The sequence below is a fragment of the Lepidochelys kempii genome, chromosome 1, assembly GCF_965140265.1.
Source record: "Lepidochelys kempii isolate rLepKem1 chromosome 1, rLepKem1.hap2, whole genome shotgun sequence".
Lineage (NCBI taxonomy): Eukaryota > Metazoa > Chordata > Testudines > Cheloniidae > Lepidochelys > Lepidochelys kempii.
This window is the reverse complement of record NC_133256.1, coordinates 101049715-101071637: the sequence shown is the minus strand read 5'-3', so window position 1 is coordinate 101071637 and position 21923 is coordinate 101049715. Positions and strand designations below refer to the sequence as shown.

At 39.9% G+C, this 21923-nt stretch overlaps 1 protein-coding gene across 7 annotated transcripts in view; it reads left to right on the top strand.

The window, feature by feature from the left end:
- Window positions 1-21923, top strand: part of FGF14 (fibroblast growth factor 14) — a 607804-nt gene that overhangs the window by 256700 nt on the left and 329181 nt on the right. The window lies entirely within an intron of this gene.

The window sequence follows — 21923 nt, the reverse complement described above, 5'->3', positions numbered from 1 at the left end:
ATGTCACGATTGTAGACAATGTATATTAGCATGCGATTTGCAATCCCAGTCCACTTTGTAGATCAAGTTGGGGCAATCTCTTGAGTTGGAATAGAGGACTGATTTCTGAAATTGAGGACATGCATCAAAGGAATACTACTTATCATTGCAATATATTTCTTTTTTAAGAGGTCATGCCCCTTCATGTAAACTATTTAAGGCAAGGCAATATTTTCCTCATGTGTCCTTGCAGCACTGAGAGCTCTGAGTGCACTATTAGAATATAAATGAAATACTATTAAACAACCCTATTTTTAGTAACCATTTTTATGTAATTTATATTCTGGGCTGAATTAATGCTCAATCTGGAAGTGCTTTATATATACATTGCTCCTGCTGACTTTAAAAAATAGTTGTAAAATCTCATTTGAGCCAGTTGTTTTCCTTGTCCCATTTTGGTACAAGGCAACAAATTAAAAAAAACCCCACAGCTCCCTAATATTTCTGTAAGACTCTTAATGTAAGTTTTGAAAGAATGAGAATTTTGTATTGACTGATACTTGCAACTTCCAGCAGCTTTAGTAGAGTATCACCCTTTTCATTTCTCCCGGGTGCAGAAACTAATAGGCCTAGTTTCAAATAAATAACTTGACATGTTAAATCTGTGTTGTTTGTGTGAGTTGGCACCTACTGTAAGAACTCCGACCAGAGGCACTACCCTGATCTCTCAGCGAACTTCTCAATGGAGTTCACTAATCCTACAAGACTACCACCAGCAAACTAGTTTCTAGGGACTCTCCTCTATGATGTGTTACAGCTCAGTGAATTTCTATATAAGAAAATAAAATCTATGCAATAAATCCATGTCTATAATCAGCTAAATCTCTTGATTAAAACAATATAAAGAGGCTGAACAATACTGTATTTCCATACGCATGTTTTGTGGATATCTCAATGCATAATTTACTCTGCTTGCGAGATTTTGTTTTTTTACATCACTTCCAAGTATTTTTCACATTAAAAAAAATCATACTATGCTAAGGCAATAGCGCCTCTGATTAGAGTTCTGAACCACAGTGTCTTGGCACCCATCTCCTACTGTCTCTGTCGGGTGCACATAAGGACTACAATGTGGGCTCTACATTATAAATTATCCTCTGTGCTGAGCTAGAATTTATTTTGTAAAGTATCTCAGTCTAATACAGATGCCCAAGGTGCTTTTTATTCAAAAAGAAAAGGAAAAATCTGAGATGAAATGGATATACAGAAACAATGTATATATGCCTAGGTGAATTTGAAATGAACATTTCTTATGTCACTATATTACAGATTACTTAAGATATCACAGTTGTAGAGTATGTGATTGAAAGGGTTGGTTTAATTAGAATATGATGGATTTTATGAAAATGAAAAACCTGTAAAATAAGACATTGTTTAATCCCAGTTTTGTTTATTAAGACTGCACCTATACTTTCCTTATAGGAGCATTGTAGCTGGTGAGAGGTGCATATGAGTTTTTGTCTAGTCATATATTTTAAAATCAGCAAACTGAAATATCATCTTGAATAAACATTATTCATATCAGTGTTTGCATATCCTGCAATAGACAATAAACATGCCTGAAGGTAATCTAAAAATAAAAGGAAAATTGTGCCAGATCTTCAGATGCAGCAAAACCTTATAGTTACAATACCCGATGAAGTGTAATCTACCTCCTATTAAGATTTCATTGTTCTTTACTTGAAACTCTGTTTTTCTCTGGAGGGAATGTGGTAGGCATACAGCGTCCATACTGCTAGAGGATATTTTTTCCAAACATAACTTTCTATTTTAAAGGGATGCTGTTAGTTTTAGACTCCTAATTTTGGCTCTCCTGTCAGAGGGATTTTTAAATAGACTCTCTTAAAAATATCAGTGAAAATCTATTCTTGGATTTAAGTAAACCGCTACCATTATTCCCTTTGTGCGATTGCATTAGAACCACAAGTGAAACAGACGAGTCAGTTTACAGTCGGATTGCTTTCACTATTTGTTTGTTTGACTATTGTATTTCAAAGTCATATTGTCCTTTCCCCTACATAAGATGACTATCACAACGAAAACAAGGAACCTAAAAAACCAGACTCCATTTCCAATAATAATAAATAAGCAATTTGAAACCAGAGGCCTTTTTGGAGTACAGTTTTCCTGACATTACTAGCTTGGGGAGAAGGAAGGCTCTTCGACACTTTAGGCGCACACAAGGGGTTAGCCCATTATTATTAATGTCATTTTCTCCATATAGAGACACGTTGACTAGATAACAGCATGCCTGATTCTTTTCTAAATTATATTGATATGATTCACTGGAATTTCACCAGTGTAATTTCTTGGAGAGTTGGGCCCTAAAATGCTAAAGTGAAATAATCTCTGGTAAATATTTATACATAATTTCATGTGGAGGGTCTGATCCAAAGTTCACTGAAGTCAGTGGAAAGACTGATTTAATGAGCTTTGGATCAAGGCCCAAGTGAGCTGCATATTTCAGGGAAGACTGTTTCCCTTAAACTCTTGAGATCTCTCTATAAAACAATACTATCCATTTTATTAATGTTTATCTTATGTATATTTAGATGATAGCTACAATACAAACAGAGTATGGCTTGTACTGTTAAAACAAATGTGAGTGTGACAGGCTGTCGTTTGTAGTCATAATTATCTAAGGACATACACATCTCCAACTCTGTCTTTTGTATTAAGTTGAGGTCCCCATCATTACATATCTAGATAAATGTCTAAATTCTGCTGTTTGGGAAAAATAAATTACAATCAACTTTCATTCTGGAGTGAGATCTTTGGAGTGTTCACATAAAAAAGAAAAGAAATGATTACATAACAACATATCCATTTTTTATGCAGATGTTAGAATGTTTTCAGTCATCTCCCACTTTATTCTGTTAGCATTTAAAATCTAAGCTCTCTGCAGATGCTTTAAAAAAAAGATTTGTGTGTCCAGTGGGTCACTCCAGTGATATGCTTAGTTACAGGCTGACTGCACAAAAAGACGTTCATTTAGGTGACTTTGGATCTACATTCGCTGCATAGTTGCTAAAAATCTCACTGGTCTTGGCCAAAATTTCTCCTCCTTTCATTGTTCAGTATTCTAAGCATAACTCCTCCAACCCCCACTTCCCCAGCTACCCCAAATCTGGCTGCATTTTAGTAACAAAGTGATGCCTGTCAGTATATGAGTGGGAAGTAGTAATGCCCTTCAGATGCATGGGAAATAAATGGTGTTGAGGACAGAATAAGGCCGGTAGGTCCTGATCCCCAACCCACTGTTGTTGGTAGAAAGATTCTCATTTACGTCAATGGGCCATAGTTTGTAAGTGTTCGTGCCAAAGGATCCAAGGCCACTGTGTACATGTTTGATGTTCTTAAGTGGATGATTCTTTTTGTACCTAGCTAAAATACATCTCTGATGAGAATAGGCTGCAGAAGAAGAGTGGCTTGTTGTCTAAATCTATTTTGCTCTGGGAATGGAGAAAGAAGGTGCCTCTCTCATCCTTTTATTTTCACACTTGTAAAGAAACGATTTGCTTAAAGAAAACACCTTGACTTTTGTCAGCGAGTGAGCCAGTATCTATGCCAGAAATAGCTGCTGCCAGAAATAACTGGTATTTTATCATATTATGAAGATGAATTCTTCTTTACTTGAGATTCTTAATGTCAAAGTATACATCGCTATCAGGGTGTAAAGCCAACTTCTAAAAGACCTAGGTAATGGCATTGGAAAGGTAAATTGTTTAAGCAGTGTCTCTTGAGTTTATTTCATCATCTCAAGTGCATTTTACCCTGTTCTTTAACCTCTAACTGAACACTTCCCACTGCCCAAATGATAATTTCTAACCAAGATTTAAATGATGTAGGATGATGAGTAGGCTGGGGAGCCATAATCTTAAGGAAAAAGAGGACTTGTATCACCTTAGAGAGTAACAAATTTATTTGAGCATAAGCTGTCGTGAGCTACACCTCGCTTCATCGAAAGCTTATGCTCAAATAAATTTGTTAGTTTCTAAGGTGCCACAAGTACTCCTTTTCTTTTTGCGGATACAGACTAACATGGCTGCTACTCTGAAACCTGTCATAATTTTAAATGACCATTGTACCTCTCTGTCATATGCATCCCACAAATTGTGATCAAAAGCATTCTAACTTATCTAGAAGGTCTAAATCAATCAGTGTTTGTGGGCATCTAACTCATTGAAATCGTAGGAATTTTGCATACTAGAGACCAAGTTTTACTAAAACTTCTGTGAGTGGGAGGGGAGGAGGGAAAAGATCTGCCTCTTTAAACTTGTAATATAGAATTGAATTTGGAAAAAATGTTTTTGTATTTTCGATATAGAAAGGTAGAGACAGCACTTAGGATTGATCTAAGGTTTATAAGATAGCCAATAAAAATAGCTCACTAGAAACCACCACTTTCTGGATATATTGAATGTATGCAGCATTTAATACAAAATCTGAATTTTCATGTTACTGGATTGATTTTCTATTTAAGAACCTTGGGAAAGGGTTATGATGTGTCATTCTTCTGATGCTGAGGTTATTTCATTGTGTAATGAGTTATGCGGGGGGGGGATTATTCATTTAATGATCCAGCTGCTAATAGCTCTAGAATTGTTACTGTCTTAACTAATAGATGTATCAGTAATCTTCTGCAACTGGATTGACTCAGCTATCCACACAACGTCACGCTGCTTTAGAAACATTTTTCATAAAATAGCATTAATTAAGTCAAAGTCAGTGCACAAAAAATGCTTTCTTGAAGGTTGGTTTTTTAATGTATTGAAGCTGTTATAGTGCCCTCTAGACTACAACATGCATAATACACAGGAGTTTTTTGTTTCAGTGGAGCCATTGTCCAAAAGGTCTTTAACTGGTTAGTCATTTTGCCTGAGCAGCAGGATTTGGTTGCACGGCAATAAAGATGGAGCTGAGTTCAGTACACCTTTTTTGGGTTTCTGGTACCTCACAGGTTTTACTTTCAATCGGTCTAATCACCTTGACACAGAACTGCTTTGAGCAGATTGGACAATTTTATTTTTGATTAAACAGACTGGTACTTAAAAGCGTAGTAGAGCTTTTAACATATACTTTTTACTTACAGTTTGTGAGTACCCTATAAATAGAACTTATAAACATTGTTGTGTTTTATTCCAGCGTTTGGTTTATTAATTTTCTAGATTAATACTGATTATTACTGCCCCCCTTCAATGTCCTTTCCCTTTAAAAAAGATGCTTTACCTAAGTACACCAGGTAGTAGAGCTGTCATGGCTCAGGGCCAGCAGTGAGGTGCTCAAAATGGAGGGTTGAGCCTTGCATCCCTCCCCACTCCGTGGACCCTACACAAAGTCCTGGGGCTAATAAGCAGCCCCTATGCTTGGCAGAGACAATGGGACTCTTTTTCCCCCCGACACTCTGAGGTGCTATTTGTTCCAAAGGGGGAAAAGAAAAGGCTTGCCGTGTCCTTGTCCTCCTCAGAAGAGCTGAGCGAGGCTGAAGGAAAAGCAGGCTGCACTGCAACAAGTAGGCAACTTGCACACTTCACCTGAGGCACAAACATCCCCCAGGTGCCCTGAGGAAGTGTAGTTCTGCACCTCCCCCTACTGAAGACTGTGGATGAATGTCACCACCTGCTCAGAAGTTACAGCATTCAGAAAAGTGTGGTGACGAGGTGTGATGAGGTGGAGGAGCAGATTGATGCAGCATGAAACAAAGCTACCAGTGTGTTAAGGCAATCTACAGTTGGTACAATTCTGAGCAGGTATTTTGTAGCTATATATTTTTAAAGCATTCACATATTGTCACAAAACAGGATCAGTTACAAAGATTTCCTTTTTGCTTTCAAAGGCTTCATTTTCAAAGCTGTGTTTGTGATCTTTGACAAAAGCTTGGAGCAGCCAATGTGCAGATTCACCTACTTGATGAAAGCAGAAGCCCAGAAAATCTTCCCACAAGGTCTCCTTAAAATTCATTTTTAAAAAAACTTAATGTGCTATTTAAGATGTAGTATTTTGATACGTGTCCCACACTAATATAGTTTCACAGCACCTGTATAGGTGCTGAGTTCCATACTTTGAAATAATGTAGGCATGCAGTTGGGCACACAGCTCAGATCATTGTCATCAGTGGGAGATCCAAAGGTAATATATGGCCTTACCATTGTAGCCCATCCCACACAGTGTATTTAACAACAATGCAGACCTCTCTGCAGAATGAGTTAGCCACCCCCTGCCGTATTCTGCACAACACTAATTTACTAGGGTTTGAAAACATTAATATGTTCTCGTCAGTGAGAACAGTATCTGCTGAGTATGGCCCTGAGAGCTACTCCTGAAATGTAAATGCGAAAAAACATTTGTGTATAATCATTTAAAACGGCACCTACCATGAAAAGCCATACTTGGTGCTGTTTTCTTTCATGTGTACGCTGTCGGATGTGTTACCTTGCCTTGGAAATCCAAACAGTATTTTTCATGGTTAAAGGTGATGGAATCATGTCCATTGGAGGTCATTTGTGATGGATATTGGTTACTACTTTGCTGTGGAATTTGTTTTTCATGGTTGCTAAGCTTGTGGGGAGAAAATAACCATATGAAAAGCAACAGGCAGTGAGGTACTCCCTAAAAGAAGGCAACTGCAGCAGCTAATGTTGAATAGGATGGAGTAGGGGAAAATAGAGATTCAGTAATAATATATAGTCTGTGAACAGCTTGTGCGCTTTATGAAGTAATACAAAAAGTGAAGCTCTTGGGATAGGACTTAAACTTTACATCTACTAGTCAGATAAAAGCTAAACTCGACTAGCCAGAAATCAATATGAACAATTCGCTTTAGACCTTGCTGGTGGGATTCTCCTTTCTTAGGTACTTATATTGTTCCCATTATGAAGTGCCTCATAATCTTTTTTGCTTACAACACCTTTGTAAGATTGGGAAGGACTGTTATTCCGCTTTTACTGATTGGGGAACTGAGGCACAGAGAGTCTAAATGATATTAAGGTCACATGAGAAGTCTGTGTCAGAGCATTGAATTGAAGCCAGGTCCTCAGCTAGTACCCTATTTACTGAGCACTCTATCCTTCCACCAGTCTCCCTTTTTTTCTGGTGCGTGTAGAGGTGGGAGAGTCCTATCTCCCTGCTCCTTGGACTTCCAACGCAGTAGCAGAGTGAAGTGACATGATTCTTGCTGTCATAATTCTAAATTCTATCAGTGAAAGAGAGCAGAGCTAAATAAGTTTTACTCTGCTGCTTCTTGGGAAAATCATGAGTAGTGCAGCTAAAGCTGTTTGTCTAGACTTGGTTAAACCCCAGTACATCAATTACTGTTGGGAAGCTCCCATATGTTAAGGGCAAGAAACTCTTAAAACTGAAAGCTACAGTTCTGCAGAAACAGATGCCTTAAGGCCCCCTGTGTTGTTGGGGAAACTTTTTTCCATTTGAGAATTTACCTACCCTCCTCCAAGTATTGATGTGTGTATTCTGAACGCTTGTCTGTCAGGTCAGCTCTGAATTCTCCCTAGATTAGGAGGAAATGGTTGTGGTAATATGTAGCTGGAAAAAAGTAGCTCCCCTTGTTTTGCAATTAAACAGTTGATTTTTAAGTGAACTTTGTCATTATTTTGGTATTCTTAACATAATCATTCCTTGGGTTTCCACTAATTATCTGAATATAGGGATGAAATAAAAATATCCATAGGAGTACAGGAGTAAGCTCAAGGTTATGAAGATTATGTTTAATATTTACTATGATAGATTCTTTTCAGCATAACTATTGCACTATTATCCCAAATTTAGTTAGTTTTTTGTTCTTATAGAGATGTTTGGTTTTAATTATTTGCATTAATTATTGGAATTACAATAATGTCTAGGGACCTCAGTGAGAGACCAGGTCTCCACCGGCTAAGCACTCTACAAACTCATAACAAAAAGAGAGTTCCTGCATTTAGGATATTTCTGTCTAAGAATTAGACAACAGCTGGATACAACAAACAGTCAGGGGTTGTAAGCAAAAGGAAACAATGAGACAGATCAGAGTACAAAAGCATTATTTTCTTTCAAGAATCTTGAAATGTGATGGATAAATAAATCTCATGGCAGTAAGACCGCAGCAGTGAATATGCAGGTGGAGACAACTAGCAGGGGAGAGGCTGTTCTAGATTTGATTTTGACAAATAGGAAAGAACTGGTTGAGAATTTGAAAGTGGAAGGCAGCTTGGGTGAAAGTGATCATGAAATGATAGAGTTCATGATTCTAAAGAATGGTAGGAGGGAAAACAGCAAAATAAAGACAATGGATTTCAAGAAGGCAGAGTTTAGCAAACTCAGGGAGTTGGTAGGTAAGATCCCTAAGGGGAAAAACAATAGAAGACAGTTGGCAGTTGGCAGTTTTTCAAAGAGACATTATTAAGGGCACAAGAGCAAACTATCCCACTGTGTAGGAAAGATAGGGAGTATGGCAAGAGACCACCCAGGCTTAACCAGGAAATCTTCAATGATCTAAAAATTACAAAAAGAGTCCTACAAAAAGTAGAAACTCGGTCAGATTACAAAGGATGAATATAAACAAATAACACAAGTATGTAGGGACAAAATTAGAAAGGCCAAGGCACAAAACAAGATCAAACTAGCTAGAGACATAAAGGGTAACAAGAAAATATTCTACAAATATATTAGAAGCAAGAGGAAGACCAAGGACAGGGTAGGTCCGTTACTTAATGGGAGAGGGGGGAAGAGGGAAATAATAACAGAAAATGTGGAAATGGCAGAAGCGCTTAATGACTTCTTTGTTTCGGTTTTCACCAAGAAGGCTGATTGTGATTTGACGTCTAATGTAGTGAATGCCAGTGAAAGTCAGAAGAGGCTAAATTAGGGAAAGAACAAATTAAAAATTACTTGGACATATTAGATGTCTTCAAGTCACCAGGGCCTGATGAAATGCATCCTAGAATACTCAAGGAGCTGACTGAGGAGATACCTGAGCCATTAGCGATTATCTTTGAGAAGTCATGGAAGACGGGAGAGATTACAAAAGACTGGAAAAGGGCAAATGTAGTGCCCATCTATAAAAAGGGAAATAAGGACAACCCAGGGAATTAGACCAGTCAGCTTAACTTTTGTATCCAGAAAGATAATGGAGCAAATAATTAAGCAATCAATTTTGCAAACATCTAGAAGATGATAAGGTGATAAGTAATGGTCAGCATGGATTTGTCAAAAACTAATCATGTCAAACCAACCTGATAGGTTTCTTTGACAGGGTAACAAGCCTTGTGGATAGGAGGAAGCGGTGGTGTGTCTTGATTTTAGTAAAACTTTTGATACTGTCCCGCATGACCTTTTCATAAATAAACTAGGGAAATGCAAACTAGATGGAGCTACTATAAGGTGGGTGCAAAACTGATTGGAAAACCATTCCCAGAGAGTAGTTATTAATGGTTCAGAGTCATGCTGTAAGGTCATAAAGACTGGGGTCCCGCAGGGATCAGTTCTGGGTCCAGTTCTCTTCAATAATCTTCATCAGTGATTTAGATAATGGCATACAGAGTATATTTATAAAGTTTGCAGACAATACCAAGCTGGGAGGGGTTGCAAGTGCTTTGGAGGATAGGATTAAAATTCAAAATGATCTGGACAAACTGGAGAAATGGTCTGAAGTAAATAGGATGAAATTCAATAAGGACAAATGCAAAGTACTCCATTTAGGAAGGAACATTCAGTTGCACACATACAAAATGGGAAATGACTGCCTAGGAAGAAATACTGTGGAAAGAGCTCTGGGGATCATAGTGGACCACAAGCTAAATATGAGTTAACAGTCTAATGCTGTTGCCAAAAAAAAGCGAACATCATTCTGGGATGTATAAGCAGGAGTGTTGTAAGCAAGACATGAGAAGTAATTCTTCTGCTCTACTCCGTTCTGATTAGGCCTCAACTGGAGTATTGTGACCAGTTATGGGCGCCACATTTCAGGAAGGATGTGGACAAATTGGAGAGAGTCCAGAGAAGAGCAAGAAAAATTGTTAAAGGTCTAGAAAACAAGACCTATGCAGGAAGATTGAAAAAAAATTGGGTTTGTTTAGTCTGGAAAAGAGAAGACTGAGGGGGGACACACTAACAGTTTCCAAGTATGTAAAAGGTTGTAACAAGGAGGAGGAAGATTTTTTTTCCTTAAACTCTGAGGATAGGTCAAGACGCAATGGGCTTAAATTGCAGCAAGGGACATTTAGGTTGGACATTAGGAAAAACTTCCTAACTGTCAGGGTGGTTAAGCACTGGAATAAATTGCCTGAGGAGGTTGTGGAATCTCCATCATTGGAGATTTTTAAGAGCAGGTTAGACAAACACCTGTCAAGAATGGTCTAGATAATTAGTCCTGCCACAAGGGCAGGGGACTGGACTAGATCAGTGGTTCTCAAACTAGGGCTGCCGCTTGTTCAGGGAAAGCCCCTAGTGGGCCGGGCCAGTTTGTTTACCTGCTGCGTCCGCAGGTTCGGCCGATCGCGGCTCCCACTGGCTGTGGTTTGCCGCTCTAGGCCAGTGGGGGCTGCGGGAGTGATGCGGGCCGAGGGATGTGCTGGCCGCCCTTCCTGCAGCCCCCATTGGCCTAGAGTGGTGAACCGCAGCCAGTGGGAGCCGCAATCGGCCAAACCTGCGGACGCGGCAGGTAAACAAACTGGCCTGGCCCGCCAGGGGCTTTCCCTGAACAAGCGGCGGCCCCAGTTTGAGAACCACTGGACTAGATGACCTCTCAAGGTCCCTTCTAGTTCTGTGATTCCATTAAGGTCTTTAATTCCTTCTGGATGATGAGATGAAAAAATAGAAATTTTAAGTCTTGAAAATTCAATCTAAAGCAAATTGTACTTGCACTATTACATATTTTTTAAATAAAGGTTAGCTAAGTAACAGCTTATTTAGTACATTGCAAACCTCGGCTGACTAGGCGTTTAGTGCTGAGTGGTATTATTAGTGGCACCATCTTGCTTCTTGTTCTTTTTTTTTTCTGTGTATTTGTTACTGAAATATTAAAGTGTCTGTTGGATACTTCTCGTGACTAGCCCAGTTTCCTGCAGCTGTCACCATTATAATATTCTGAATAATCTTGTTTTGGAGGAGAGATGTATTAAGTCACGGAAAGATTAAGTGATGTTGAACCAGTACACATTAATTATTTTTATGTAGCTGTTGAAGAATCAGCATCAGTTGCCAACCCTATAAAAGGATCAAATTCATTCATTTGGTCAAAAAATCTTAAGGGCATCTTGTATGATTCACTATCAGTTTTAATTAACTAAGGAGTGGTTTGGTGAATGGGGAAAAAGGTGGCTACCAGAAAGACATGTTTGTTACAATATTAACATGACACTTTTACACGTCACACAGTGAAAACAAATACTGTATCTCTAATTTGGCACTAACTTTCTCAGGACTTGAAAAGTTAATATTCTCCAGACTATAAGTGGACATCAAAACACCTTTACTACTTCCACTTAGTTCTGAGATAAAATTTATGATAGGAGATTTTAACATGTTAGCTGAGGAGAAGATTTTAAACCCTTTGGAGTAACAATATAAATAGGAGTCAGGCAAATTGCTAATGCTGATATGCTGTATAGGATATAGTTTACTAAAAAGAAACTGAACGTATTTCTCAGATTCAAGCTAGCTACATAGTGTATATTGCAAATTCAAATTGTCTACTTTCACCAGCTTACCCTATTACAAATAGTTAGCAAAAGTTCCAGAGGAGAAAGAGGAATCTGAAAACACATTTCATATTAAAACTTTTTTTATAAGATTAATCACATCAGGACATAGGTTTGAAACCATTTGAAACGAAATAGCTGTGTAATGAGTAAGACTATGATTATGTCACGGAAGTCACGGAATCCGTGACTTCCAGAGACCTCCGTGACATTTTGCACTTCAGTCCTGGGGCAGCTGGGCTGGAGCTGTCAGCTTCCCAGGTGCTGGGGATGGCAGGGGACCCCCAGAAACTCCGCAGCCACCCAGCCGCCGCGGGGGGACCCACAGCAGGTGCCAAGCTGCTATGTGTAGTGGGGTGTACCTCGGAACTCCGAGCCACCAGTAGGGAGGGGACCTCGCAGACAGCAGCAGGGACTCAAGAGCCCCAGTAGCTGGTGCTGGACTCTCCTCCCTCCCCATTTTGTCAGGGATATGTTTAGTGAAAGTCAGGGACAGATCACAGGCTTATGTGAATTTCTGCTTATTGCCTGTGACCAGTCTGTGACTTTTACTAAAAATATCCATGACAAAATCTTAGCCTTAGTGATGAGCTCTCTTTCTTTTGACTCTTATTCATCTTACTCTTCTACCATCTGCAACTTCTGCAGATAGAAAGTACTGGAAATGCAGCTCTGTGGGCTGAGTGTCTTAGTCAACTGGTCATCAGCAACATGTAAAAAGGTTTTTCAAGTACTGTGCAACTTAAACTATATTTCCTGACTCTGCATGTTTTGTCCTTTACAGAATATAGTATGTCTTTGTACAAAACAGGGATTGGCAACTTTGGCACACAGCCCATCAGGGAAATCCGCTTGTTTTTGTGGCACAGGCTGACGGATGTGCTGGCCGCCGCTTCCCACAGCCCCAATTGGCCTGTAACAGCGAACAGCAGCCAGTGGGAGCTACCATCGGCCGAACCTGCAGAACCTGCTGGTAAACAAACTGTCCCGGCCCGCCAGCGGATTTCCCTGATGAGCCATGTGCCAAAGGTTGCCGATCCCTGGTATAAAATATGTGCTCTTAAATTTTTAACTCAATTCTTTTTAGAAAGAGATTTAATTTTTAGTGTTCGTGCCAGAATGAATACGCCAGAGACTGAAATCTCATAAGAGCATAGGTAATCATTGTGTAAGCTTCTCTGCACTCATTTGTTTTTCTGGATGGAACCATCTGTAAGATTGAAAAGGTAGCTCAATCTTTGTGGCCATTAAGTTGTCGGGCTCTGCAGACACTGCTAACAATGGAGCTAGCTGAGGTGGTGGATCAGTTTTTGCTCTTTCTTTTTAAGCCTTGGGTTCCCCTCTACAGTTTTCTCAATAAAATTTAGAACTATAAGTACTTTTTGGTGGACCCTGTAATGATATTGAGGATCCTGTAATGATACTGAGGACATTGTCGTTGTAATGTACATTTATGCCTTTTTGTTACAGAATGCAACACATGATCTTAAACTTCATAGTGTCATCCCAGAGCACCTTTGCAGACACGGGGAGCAGTACAGCATCACCATTCATTCCTGTCCCGTTCCTTCATTAAGCCCAAACCAGTCATGTCCCTGCGTACTTACCATTTCATATTTTATTGCTTACCTCTGTGTTGTTTTTAAAAAAAGATAAGTTTTGTCTCCTTACGTACAACGAATAAGACTATTTCACACAAAGAGTACAGTAGCCGTGCTGAGTGTGCCAATGAATTAATGCATATGCATAGAAGAGTCTCAAACCCAGGAACTGGCAGTCAGACATCTTGCAGAAACAGAAAGCAACACAGAGCCAGGACACAGTGGAGTTCTCAGCTGCTATATTTCAAGTGTTAAATAAAAATCTTCTGTGGAAAACAGCGTGTGCTTCATAAAGGAGCAAAGCAACACATGGTGCCAGAGGGGAGAGCACGGTTTGGAAAACATTTAAAGGCAGCCTGTAAAGGAGAGAGGGACCGTTTCAATCAGCCATTATACCAGAGAGCAGATCAGAGAAGCTCCCCTCCTTGCTTCAGAAACCCACCTCCTCTGCAATGCAGACAAAAAAAAAGAAAAGAAAAAGAAAAAGAATAGCATAGAGCAACCACCAGAACTCAGGTCAGTGAGGAACATGGGGAATCCTAGAAGCGGTTTAAACAGTGTTTTTTGCTATACATCATGGCAATAGCTGAAGGCTCCTTGAGTGGATCCTGGAATGGAGCCTTACTACTAACCATAGCTAGTTGGGAAGTTCTAACTCTTTATAACAGCTTCCAGCTCTGCCCCAAGGACAGTGAATTTTCTGATAAGGTCTTGGCACAATCTGAGACTCACTGCACTGCTAGAAAGAATGAAACTTAGGAAAGATTCCTTTCACATACAAGAGTACAAAAGGAACATGAAGGCATTGAGGATTATACCACAGACTTGAAGCATGAAAGCCAATCTGGAAACTTTGGGCCCCAGTGGTATGTCTACACTGCAATTAAAAAACCCTGGCTGACCCATTCTGGCTGCCCTGGGCTCACGGGGCTCAGGAGAAGGGGCTGTTTAAATGTGTTGTAGATGTTTGGGCTTGAGCTGGAGTCTGTGCTCTAGGACCCTGCGAGGTGGGAGGGTCCCAAACTTGGGCTGCAAGCCAAGCCTGAATGTCTGCACTGCAATTAAACAGTCCCGCAGCCCCATGAGCCCGAGTCATCTGGCATGAGCCAGCCGCAGATATCTAATTGCAGTGTAGCCATACCCTAAGAAATTATTTGATTAGCGATCTGCAGCTTTGCATCATTGCACCCATCGTATCTACCGAGAGACCTGTGGAAGGCACAGCCTAGAATTCAAAGACTTCTAATGAAGCTTCTAAAATGACTATACCATCGAATTCACTCTAGGAAATTGTTTAATCATGGCAGATGCTCTCTCCAGGGTGAAATTCAGAGAGCCAAGGATCCAGAAACTGAATCTGACGTTGATATTCACATCAACATGGTAAAATATTCAGGACCCATTTCACCTCACATGTGGCCACAGCTCAAAAAAGTCCTACAGTGAAGGATGAGATGCTGCAGTCCACGAGTCACACTCTGTACTCTGGATGGAAAAGCAATTCATGCCTAAACAGTATGTTCCCTTCGGACATAAGCAGTCCCTAGTTGATGGTGTCCTTCTAATCAGTAAGCATGTTGTGATTCCATTTGAACTCAGAAAAAATATGCTAAAGGCCATTCATGAAGGGCACTTTGCAATAGATAACTATAGGGAAATTGAGGTAAATAACTTGCCCAAGGTCATTCAGCACACCAGGGACAGAATTGGGATTAGAACCCAGGTCTACAAATTCATTCTCCTGCCTAATCCACAGTTCTCTTATTATAATCCTGACAAATCACTATTTCCCCATCTGATTAAATTGGCAGAAACAAAAAGAGCCACACAATTTACTGTGATATGAGGAAAGCTTCCAATACAATACTGTCCAAAAGGTTAATCACAAATGGTTGGCAGCTTATTTTAAGGAGCAAACTACGGGGTAAAGTCATTGGCTTCGGTGGAGGATAGAAAATATTTGTAAGTGTTAGCAATTCTGGATGAAATAACTTGACGAGCAGAGTGACACAGGAATCAATATAAGGTCTGACCTGGTTCTGGTTCAGCACCTTTATCAGTGACCAGGAAAGAGAAGTGAGAAGTTGGGGGATGAAATTGCCCAATGATACAAAACTGAAAGGTCTAATCAATACATAAGATGAGGACTAAACATTCACAATGACACTGATGGTCAAGGAGCATGGGCAGAGCAGTAGTTTATGCAATTTGTTGTAGATCAAGTAATGCTGCTGATTTTAAAAATGAGTAAAGTAAGCCCTCAGTGGAGGATTTTGGACTGTATTAATAGAGCATGATTTATATCCTGTGTTTGCATTTTGGTAACTTTGGTTTGAGTGCCCAGAACTGCAGATAGGCACATATAGCTAGAAAGATAAATGAATGTGCAGAATGTACATTCATAAAAGAATACAAACCAAATACGCACCAAGGTAGGCAAACAGGTATTCATGGCATTAGTCCCACTGACATCAATGGAACTAATAATGTGTGAAGATGCTCACATACTTATTGTTTAGGATTGGAATAAAAAATGAGAACTGTGCCCTTATTAAATCTCTCCCAAAATAGCTAGCCAAAAACATCCATTGAGGGTATATTCTGGGAATGGTTTTGTCTTGTCACCAGCAATCAGTTTATATATGCACATTGCATAAACAGTTGAGAACAGCTAAGGAAGCTGTTAGCTGCACAGTGAAATTTACTGGACTAGTGTGTGCGATTTCTGCAGAATGTTTCTGATACATTTCGATTCTCTCCAATTCATTGCCTATGTTGCCTGTCCATTTGTGGTGTGGACAAAATCCAATCAGGTGTGGACTAATGTGAAACAATCCAGAGAAATACAATTTACAGATAGTAATTCCTGTTGTCACTTCATCTCTGAGCTTGCTTAAAAGCCCAAAATTGAATGCTACTAAAATCAAATAGACCTGAGAAATCTCAGTATCTTAGACTGATCTTCGCCAACTGTAAAATTCTTGATAAAGTTTTATTTCACATGAATGACAAGAATTATCAGATATGATTGTGACAACCCACTTTGTTGTCTCGTATTTATTTGGAATTATAATTGCTTATTTTTTTTAGCACTTGCAGTGAAATATATAATCTGCTGTCTGCCAATGTATTAGGTTTTATATTGCTATGTCTTTAAAGTATATTTTCATCTTTTATTTTTAAAGTCTCTGAGCATGGAAGTAAGGGACTGTTGCTTCTTCCTATCTAAACTCTTAGGATGCTGTGATGATCAAAAGTGGGACAGACTGCTTTTAAAAAAAATAAACAGTATAACAGCTACTCAAATATTTTCATTGCTCTAGGAATAAACCGTTTAGTTTTAGATTAGGTTTTTTTATTTATACAAATCTGTAGCCAGCTACTTACTTGAAGCAAATAAAGTGTCAACTCTGAAAAAATGATCCATGATTCTGTAATTGTTGGACAAAGCAGCATGGACTATTACTGCTAGCAGGAGATGGTAACTGGTCACTTCAAGCAGTCCTTTCTCAAATCCCAAAGCTGCACCATCAAGTGTTTAGTAACAATCTTCATTGTAGATGTTATGTTTACTTTCCACAGCAAACAATCTGCTGTCATAGAAGATACCCTCAGGCTGCAGTAAAGCATCTTGCTTCAGACTCTTTTTTATAAAAATAACTTTTCAGGTATAGCTTAAAAACATTTCTCTCATCAGTAGCTACTTTCTGGAATGCTAAGGCAGAACTGCGGTTCTGCTGTGTGCAGTTTTGCTACTAGCCATCAGCCAAAACTGTGAATGTATGGCATAGATGGACCAAGCTGTGGTACTCCTGATAATGATGATGAGGAAGATCCAAAGACCTAAATTGATACCATTCATGTTGTAAAACACTACATGCTGGATTTGCCGGTTGGAGAAATAGATGCCCTGTTTTCTAGTCACCTTTTTTCTTCAGTTAGGTCTGAAATTCCCTAACACAACTTCCCAGATAGGGCAATCATTTTAGAAATGAACACCACACACTGAGATGTTACTTTCTTCTATAACATTAATGGTGGAGATTTTCAAAAGCCTGTAACGGGACTTGAGTTTCTAGATCACTTTGACTTTCAATAAGACTTGTCCTCCTAAATCCCTTAAGCGCATTCAAAAATCTCCTGAAAGTTTGAAAATACACGGCTGGAATTTACCATTAACAGCTCTATATGAAGAGTTTGTGCCTCTATAAAGTGCTGTACTAGCTAGGCCTGATTCTGGTCAGATGCTGATGTAAGTCAGGCGTAACTCCATTAAGGCCAATATACATTGTAAAACTTGCATGTGATTAGAATCAGGACCCTCATGCTTTTGCTTATTACTCCACTGAAGTTAATAAAATTACCTAAATTTAAAGTATTTGAATATTAAATACAAGTTATTTAGTAATAAACAGTAGAAAATATATTAAATTTTATATTCATAATGGTCTCAGTTGAACATGATAATTTTGCCGTGTATGATCTGGTGCCTGCCACATTGTGCAATGTGATATCATGTCAGAATAACTCCTCTCTCACTAGCATTCCCAATAAATAAGGAAAACATTTAGCATGTGGGGGAAATAAGAAAATAGTCCCTTTGAAATTACCATTTCATCACAAATGAAGTTGATTGTGTTGGAAAAAGGTTTTTATGGACCATCTACTGAAGTAGGTGAGAGTGACTCCAGCAGAGGGGACAGTATTTTCTCTAATAGTTAGGTATTTATTAACACATTCTTTTTCCTGTTGATCAATATCAGAGTGCTGCAGGAGAGGAACCACTCAACCATTGCGTAACCTCTGCTATAGTGAAAATGTTCAGCCAGAGACTGTCCAGAGGCTGACAAGTCATATGCTTGTTTGACCAGACCTTTTATGATGGAGGTTCAGTATCATTAGAATAAACTGAGCTCAACAAAATGGAATTTGTGGAATCCATGGGGATTTCTATTATAAGCATTTTTTTAGTTACAGCACCATGTCTCATACCATTAGCCATGATGTATCATTTCACAGTATATTGTGTGAGTGTCACTGACACGAACCACTGCTGAAAATGAAAGAATTTGCATGCTTAGTCATGCCCCAGCTTCTCAGTGGATTTCTGAGAAAATTATTATCACAATAATTATACATATTATGTCTCAGCTACAGCACTGACAATATCAGAAATTAGCTCATGCTTTTCTTAATACTAACAGGTGTCAGTGGTCACAAACCAGTCACATAGATGCTAATATTAATATGCACCTAAGTAATTTTGTAACAAATGAAATATCTAAAACATTGCCCTCCACCCTCTTCCCCCTTTCAATACCTTTAAAATACTAGGAAACAGGAACATGAAATAGGTCATTATTTCCACCTGAGAATTTAATTGAATCCAATAGAGATCACATTAGGCATTTTTCCTTGATCATTTAATTGGCCCTATTAGTCATCTAGGCCTAATTGACTGTATCATTGAGCAATATTGCTTTCATTGCAGTGGGAAAAAATTGGAGTTTTTTTCCGGAAGAAGGGATGGAAAAAACTATCCAGAATGTAAAACAAAATTCATATCTCCCAACCATCAGCTTTAGCACATGATTATCAAAGTGCTGAGTTCTCCTTGAAATGACAAGAGCATACATTTTCCTGGTTTCCTCAGCAAGGACTTAGTAGGAACTTCTCAAAAGAAAAATGACTGCACAAATCCTCTCTGTAAAATAGATACCTGTAATCCATACAAAACATTACTATACCATGAACTCGATAAACCCAAGTGTGAGATCACTTTCCAAGTTTTAAGAACACATGTTGTTTTGATGAGAAAGAGATCCTAAGGGTGCAAGAGGACTTTGTGTCCCTTGGTAAATTTGTATGCTCTCTGGGGTGCATTAGATATGCTGTGTAATATGTTCAAGGCTCAGTCATGACATATTATGACTTCTGCCGGCTTTATATACTAGACTGCTTTATCACAAACAATTGTTTCTGAAATCACTTCATGGACTTAAAGAAAAGGAGTACTTGTGGCACCTTAGAGACTAACCAATTTATTAGAGCATAAGCTTTCGTGAGCTACAGCTCACTTCATCAGATGCATATCGTGGAAACTGCAGCAGACTTTATATATACACAGAGAATATGAACCAATACCTCCTCCCATCCCACTGTCCTGCTGGTAATAGCTTATCTAAAGTGATCATCAGGTGGGCCATTTCCAGCACAAATCCAGGTTTTCTCACCCTCCACCCCCCCACACAAATTCACTCTCCTGCTGGTGATAGCCCATCCAAAGTGACAACTCTTTACACAATGTGCATGACAATCAAGTTGGGCTATTTCCTGAGAGACTTGGAGTGGCTAAGTCATTATGCAAGGTAGCCTGTTTCCTCTTGTTTTTTCCTACCCCCCGCCAGATGTTCTAGTTTAACTTGGATTTAAACTTGAAAAATGATCACTTTAGATAAGCTATTACCAGCAGGACAGTGGGGTGGGAGGAGGTATTGGTTCATATTCTCTGTGTATATATAAAGTCTGCTGCAGTTTCCACGATATGCATCTGATGAAGTGAGCTGTAGCTCACGGAAGCTTATGCTCTAATAAATTGGTTAGTCTCTAAGGTGCCACAAGTACTCCTCCAAGTGTTGGGAGGATTGTTCATTGTTCTTAAGATCCAAGGGTCTGGGTCTGTAGTCACCTAGGCAAATTGGTGAGGCTTTTTACCAAACCTTGTCCAGGAAGTGGGGTGCAAGGTTTTGGGAAGTATTTTGGGGGGAAAGACGCGTCCAAACAGCTCTTCCCCAGTAACCAGTATTAGTCTGGTGGTGGTAGCGGCCAATCCAAGGACAAAGGGTGGAATATTTTGTACCTTGGGGAAGTTTTGACCTAAGCTGGTAAAGATAAGCTTAGGAGGTTTTTCATGCAAGTCCCCACATCTGTACCCTAGAGTTCAGAGTGGGGGGGGAACCTTGACATCATTTCAGCTGAATGATGGGAGCCAGCCTCTCTAGCCGGAACTAAACGTAGTACCGTTGCTGTCCGCAGCATCCCGCTCTGACGGAGTAGTGGTTTATGCCACTTTCTGCACTGTGAGAGCTAAAGGTGGTGGTAGCGAAGTAACAGGGGAGAAAGCGAGGGTCTGTAGCAGCCATCTCCCACCCCAACCCCTGAAAAATGCAAATGGCTGAACATTCCATACGCGCACTAACGCTTCCATCCTCCCTGGGTGTGGAGTCCATGATGCTGCCATCCTCTCCTCACCTCCTTGCAGTAGCAACAGCTGCAGCAGCTCCTACTGTCCCCCCTAAGGTCCACATGGGGCTGTTCGGGGCATCAGCAGGGAGTTTATGTGTATGGGTTTACCTGCTTGCCCTTCTCTTACCACCTGCAGCGCCGTAGGATTTGTAAGGGGCTACTTCAACACCTGCTGTGGCACAATCCAAAGCCAGGATCTTCATGATCTTTGCAAGCACATTATCTGCAGGGGAAAGCTGGAGTTTGCTGCCCCTGACTGTTCATCTTACTCTTCTTCCTTGTCAGACTTTAGAGAAACTATCATGCCTGCCAGTCAGTTTACCTGTGTACCATTTTTACTTAAGAATAACTTGTGCAGATTGAGCCAGATCCATCACTAGTGTAACTCATCTGATGTGAATGCAATTACATCTAACCTTCTTTGTCAATTGCAGCGACAAGGGTCAGATTCATTCTGTGTAGTTGCCCTTATCTAAAATAAATAAAACTGTGGCTTGAGCCCCCACCTAGAGCCACACTCCTCCATCTGGCTACTTTAAAATACAACATCGTTGGTCACCTTTTTCTAGGCGGTTTTTCCCCACTTGCAAGCACTCAGCTGCCCTTGGAAACATGGAACCATAAATACCTTCTATCTGGTGGAAAGGGGAACAAAAGAAACATAACCATATATATTTACATACAAAGAAATGAGCAAAACCCAGTCAGCGTGTCAGGAGTATAGTCAGTACGGCAGCTGCAAGTATTTATTGTCTGGACCTCAACAAGTGAGAATTTAGGCAGAGAACAATTCCCACCCATCTGAAATGCCACTGCTGGCTCTACTAAGACTCACTGATAGTCAGGAGAGCATCAGAGGGTGGCTCTTCTCCCTCTGTTCCAGTCTACAGAAGTCTACACCACCAGGTCCCATTCTAATGTGCAGCTATCGGCTTCGGCTCTGCTGCTGGTGGTGAGGTTGAGCCTTTCTCTGAAGTCATTTCTGCACCACTGCTGACACAGCTCCCAGAGAATTGCCGTATGCAGGGTTCAGAATCTCCAGGTGGGGAACTCAGTGCAAAACAAGACCCTTGGAGAGAGTCCCTGCTCCCAGGAATAGAGCTCCTGATCTCTAGGACAATGCCCGGTACCCTGTCCTTGTTGACCTTGAATTCCATTCCCAGACCAGAATCCACTGCCTGTAAATTCAGTGTGACCAACCTACTCCAGGGTATATCTTTCACAATTGGTATGCCCTTTCATGAGTATGGCTATCCTAAAAATCCATTATCATTTGTACAAGTGGAACATAAACAAATTCCAATTAAAGCAACAAAATGCAGTATGTAGAATTAAAGGTAAGCAGTGT